This window comes from Bombina bombina, chromosome 1, assembly GCF_027579735.1.
Source record: "Bombina bombina isolate aBomBom1 chromosome 1, aBomBom1.pri, whole genome shotgun sequence".
Classification (NCBI taxonomy): domain Eukaryota; kingdom Metazoa; phylum Chordata; class Amphibia; order Anura; family Bombinatoridae; genus Bombina; species Bombina bombina.
This window is the reverse complement of record NC_069499.1, coordinates 847,688,968-847,694,967: the sequence shown is the minus strand read 5'-3', so window position 1 is coordinate 847,694,967 and position 6,000 is coordinate 847,688,968.

The window sequence follows — 6,000 nt, the reverse complement described above, 5'->3', positions numbered from 1 at the left end:
CAGCACTCCGTACTTCCTCCTCGTAGCGTTTTTTTTCCAGTCCGTTCACATGGTTGTACCTGAGCCAATCAATAATCACAATGGCAAAAACAGAGAGCTGACGTCACCACCCGGCTTCCAAAGAACTCTGCTGCAAAGAATAACACTAGCAGGCACAAACAAGGCAATTATGTGGAGTGGTTCCCCAAAAAAACGCTTAATGCAAAATAGAAAAAAAAGAGTCCATAAAGTCTTGTGAATGAGCATAAAGTAAAATAAAATAGCAAGCTTTATTGTGCATACAGTTAAAAGCACACAGGGGATGATAAAAATTCCACAGGCCAAACAGAAAAACGTCTGACTGGTTTCGGTGTTACAACACCGTAATCTTAGACATAAATTCTCTACATCTGTTGCAGACCTTTAAATCGTCTACCACACTTTGATAGGTTAAAACAAAAAGAAGGATTGGCCTAGGAATAACCCTTTAATAATCTGATAGTGAACAATCAAAGCATGGCAACACTAGAACCGCAAAATCAGATCATAGCAGTGTTAATAAAATCACTGGGAGAACTAGTGGCATATTATGATTGTTCAATAGTAATGGCTAAACATAGTAAAGAAATTATATAACGTAAGAGCAAAAAAAAAGGGAGAAACATACACAGAGACATCAGACCTCTTTAAGGTCCGGCACTTTGAATTCTATTTCTTTTGAGGATTCTTGTGCTTTGGTTTCCCTTGAGAGCCTGCAGGGTGAGGGTCGTATAACTGAAAACCCCCACTTGCAGACCTCTAAGCCTGTCCTAAGGTCTAAATCCACCTTTTACCCCCTTCAAGTCCGAGGGAAAGCCTTAGAGGTTTTCCATCAGCGGGTAGTTGATTTGACTCAGCTATCTATATCCTTACAAGGAGGTTTGCATAATCTTACGGTTAAGGAGAAAGAGGCCCTAACTAATTTACGTGACAATGACCAAATTGTAATTAAGCATTCTGATAAAGGCGGCAGCGTGGTCATTATGGATATGATAAACTACATTAATAAAGGCAGTTCGCCAATGAGTGATGTAGACACCTTAGTCAAGCTACCAGGTAATCCAACTGCCAGGTTCTCATGTGAACTTAGGCACCTTTTGGATGAGGCAGTGGAGGATGGCTTGATTGATGTCCAGTCTACAGATCAGATTATGGTTACCAATCCGATCACTTCCATCTTCCACCACCTCCCAAAGGTCCATAAGAGCATAAATAATGTGAGAGACACTACCCAAACTTTACAGGTGATAGAGAGTATTGAATGGAAGGAGGAGTACAGTTGGCTCACAATAGACGTTGTCTCCCTGTACTAGTCCATTCCCCACCAACATGGCCTAAAAACCATTAGATACTTTCTTGATCTGTATACAGATCTTTCATGTGAGATAAAAGATTTTCTTACCAGGGCTGTTAAATTTTTGTTGGAACACAATTTTTTTATGTTCCAGGGGCGCTACATTTCAGAGACGTGGCACAGTGGGCAAAACTTGTCCCATTGTACGCCAACCTTTTCATGGGTTGGTGGGAGAGGTGCCACGTCTATGGAGGTACTGGCGTCCCCTCAGAACATATTGTTAAATATATTAGGTTCATTGACGATTTATTAATCGTATGGTCCTCTGACCTTGACCAGGCAGAATGCTTTGTTAGCAACCTCAATGTAAACACTGTGGGGATCCAATTTACCTACGAATGGCAAAAGGAAAGTATTCATTTTTTGGATGTGTCTCTGAGAGGTGTGAGGTCAACATGAAAGGTGATCTCCACTCTCTTTAGAAAGCCCATTACGGGTAATAGTTTATAACATGCACGTAGCAGCCATCCCGGACATGTCTTTAGAGGCATAGCCAAGGGGCAGTTAATGAGGCTGAAAAGAAACTGTACCCTCAATGATTCCTTTCAACTAGAGAGTGAAGTTCTTAGTCAAAGATTGAAAAAAAGAGGCTATCCAAAAAGGGTGATTGATAGAGCCTACAAGGAAGTACAACACATGAGTAGAGCATCCATGCTCACGGATGTGTCCAGGACTTTGCAGAGGAAATTGTCAATTGATCATTCTCAACCTAGATTTGTGACGGGTTTCTCGGATCAATATGATCAGATCTGTAAAATCATAAATAGAAACCTGCCCATATTGATGGTAGATAAAAAATTGAGAAAGAATGTAGAAAAAGGATGTGCCTTTACTGCAAAAAGGAATATTGCATTGGGGAATATATTATCCCCTAGCCTTTTAAAGGACAGGTCCTCTGCGAACTCCTGGTTACACATTACCGGCACCTACAGATGTGTTCGGAAAACATGTACTTCTTGTGACCATGTACAGGTCTCAAAGTCATTTACATCTTATCAAACAGGGGAAGAATCCCCAACTAAAGGCTGTGTGAACTGCAAGAGCTTGTATGTCATCTACTTAGTGGAATGCGTTGAATGTAAAAGGGCATATGTAGGTAGAACTACTAGAAAAGTGGGTACCCAAATCCGGGAACACTTGTATTACATCTCAGGTGAGAGACCCTGCTCAGCTCTGTGCAGACATTTTTTGGAGATTCACCATAAAAATGTAGATACAGGTAGCCCTCAGTTTACGCCGGGGTTAGGTTCCAGAAGGAATGGTTGTAAATCGAAACCGTTGTAAATTGAAACCCAGTTTATAATGTAAGTCAATGGGAAGTGAGGGAGATAGGTTCTAGGCCCCTCTCAAAATTGTCATAATTAACACCTAATACATTATTTTTAAAGCTTTGAAATGAAGACTTTAAATGCTAAACAGCATTATAAACCTAATAAAATAATCACACAACACAAAATATATAATTAAACTAAGTTAAATGAACAAAAACATTTGCTAAACAGCATTATAAACCTAATAAAATAATCACACAACACAGACTTCACTTGCATTTTTTTGCAAACAGTTCTTTCTATGCATTCCAATCTGGACTGAGTTATAGACAGGAAGATATTGTTCCTTTGAAATCTGCTCGATAGCTCAGGTGTGGTTAAACTGATTAATTTCAGCTTGCTTGGCTTTGCTGCAACACAAGTAGACAGCTCTACCTACTAGCTATTTTAATCAATGCACTGTTTCTCAATGCTTTTCAATAGCAGTCACATGACTGGAAAAAAAGGTTGTTATTCCGAAACGGTGTAAAATGAACCGTTGTAAAACGAGGGCCACCTGTACATTTAAATGGAAAGCAATTGAGCAGATACAAAGACAAGCTTTCATTGTTATGCTGACAGGAAATCTATTGGATCTTCAAGCTGAATAGCTTGGTTCCAATAAGTTTCAACTCCGAATTTAACATTATCCATTTTTGGCAAAGATAAATCCTTATGGTATATATAGTTTTCATACTATATCATGTATTCATTCTTATTCATTATCATGAGTAAAAGATCTCAATCTAGTATTATTTACGTACTTCTAGTGATACTATATATACTTCTAATACGTTTGAATTTTTGGCTATCAATGTCATCTTATTGGTACATATATATATATATATATATATATATATATATATATATATATATATATATATATATATTCTGTATGATTTAATGTTATTTGCTCCCCTAAAAGGATGAATACTGAAAGAGTTAATATATTTGGGGAAAAGTAATCTTCTTAGTTTGACTGTAAAAAGAATATCCAGGTTGCATTTTCTATATGTTTCTCCCTTTTTTTTGCTCTTACGTTATCTTAATTTCTTTACTATGTTTAGCCATTACTATTGAACAATCATAATATGCCACTAGTTCTCCCAGTGATTTTATTAACACTGCTATGAGCTTATTTTGCGGTTCTGGTGTTGTCATGCTTTGATTGTTCACTATCAGGTTATTAAAGGGTTATTCCTAGGCCAATCCTTCTTTTTGTTTTAACCTATCAAAGTGTGGTAGACGATTTAAAGGTCTGCACAGATGTAGAGAATTTATGTCTAGGATTACGGTGTTGTAACACCGAAACTGGTCAGACGTTTTTCTGTTTGGCCTATGGAATTTTTATTATCCCCTGTGTGCTTTTAACTGTATGCACAATAAAGTTTGCTATTTTATTTTACTTTATGCTCATTCACAAGGCTTTATGGACTCTTTTTTCTATTTTGCATTAAGCTTTTTTTGGGGAACCGCTCCACACAATTGCCTTGCTTGTGCCTGCTAGTATTATTCTTTGCTGAGAAAGAAGGAGGCAGCACACTTGGTCTTTCCAAAACAGAAGTCGGAAGTTTATTCCAGGATTGAAGTCGTTATACAAACATACCAACACAGGAAGCGAAAAAGGCGGCACCCCCTTTTTCGCTTCCTGTGTTGGTATGTTTGTATAACGACTTCAATGCGGTGAGCACCTCTTGATACCAGCTGCTTCTTGAGGATTTTCTGTCCATTTGTTTGGGAGTTCGTCGCTGATCCTGGGGGTTGCGCTGCTTTCTTTCTCTGTTATTCTTTGCTGCAGAATTATTTGGAAGCCAGGTGGTGACGTCAGCTCTCTGTTTTTGCCATTTTGATTATTGATTGGCTCAGATACAACCATGTGAACGGACTGGAAAAAACGCTACGAGGAGGAAGTACAGAGTGTTGCTTTCTTGATCCTTGTTGAAGCGATTGTTTCCTTTACATACCCGGAGACCAGTACAAACACTTATCGTAGGAGTGGATGAGTGAACCTGCTCTATGCAGCAGCATTGCTCTTTTACCCGGGTTGCGTTCTGATGCGCTAATACCAGTGGAGCTGGCGGTCAGACGTAGGCAACCAGGTAATTCTTGCGAGTATATGGGTTTTTCTGCAGAGTTTTAAGTATATATTTAAGCGCTTGGTTACTCGATCTAGGAGTCTCACCCAGGGTGCTGGAAGATTATAATAATTTTATTACAGAGAGTGTTGAACTGGTTTCTGTTTATCCTTAAACATATCACCACTGGCAATTACTGTCCACTTTACCACATTCATCTTGTTTATTGCTAGATACTCTCAGTGCATATATGATCAGAGCGCCAGTGGGGCTTGTAATCATGTCAGCAATTAACAAACTGAGTCATTACCAGGTATTATAAGCACTTTAGGCAAGGGTTGTGTTTAAAATGCTGGTGCACGGTGCATACTTAAATACACCTTTGAAACAGCTATAGCTTTTATTAGAAGCATTTTTTCTAATACATGTATATTAAAAAATGAAACGAGGAAAGAGAAGCGCTGAGTCTTACAGTGAATACACAAAGTTTATTTAGGAACAGGCTTACATAGGAGACACAAGGTAGACTCCTAACTGACGCGTTTCACGCATGGGCACATATATTAAAAAATGCTTCTATTGAAAACTGAAATGTATCCATGTGGATTCCAATTTTGCCCTGAATGTGCATGAGTGCAATGTTATTTATATGAAACACATGAACTCCAGCTGTGAAAAACTGTCAAATGCATTATGATAAGAGGCGGCCTTCAAGGGCTTAGAAATTAGCATATCAGCCTACCTAGGTTTAGCTTTCCACAAAGAATACGAAGAGACCATAGCAAATTTGATGATAACACTAAATTAGAAAGTAGTTTAAAATGAAATGCCCTATCTGAATCATAAAACTTTAATTTGGACTTTACTATCTCTTTAACCTTGCTTTTGGAGTTTTCTTCTGAACCATGCACTCCTGTGTTGTCTAGTGGTCATGCTAGCTATACTCCGCTACTGGGCTCCTATTCTTCATCAGTCCTGACAAATAGTCTACTCAAAATCAAACTTTAATGATTCAGACAGAGGATGCAAGTTTAAGCAACATTCTAGTTTAGTCCTATTATCAATTTTTTTCTTCGTTCTCTTGGTATCTTTATTTGAAAAAGCAAGAATGTAAGCTTAGGAGCTGGCCCATTTATGGTTCAGCACCTGGGTAGCACCTGCTGATTGGCGGCTACATTTAGACACCAATCAACAAGCGCTACCCACGTTCGGAACTAAAAATGGGCGGGCTCCTAAGCTTACA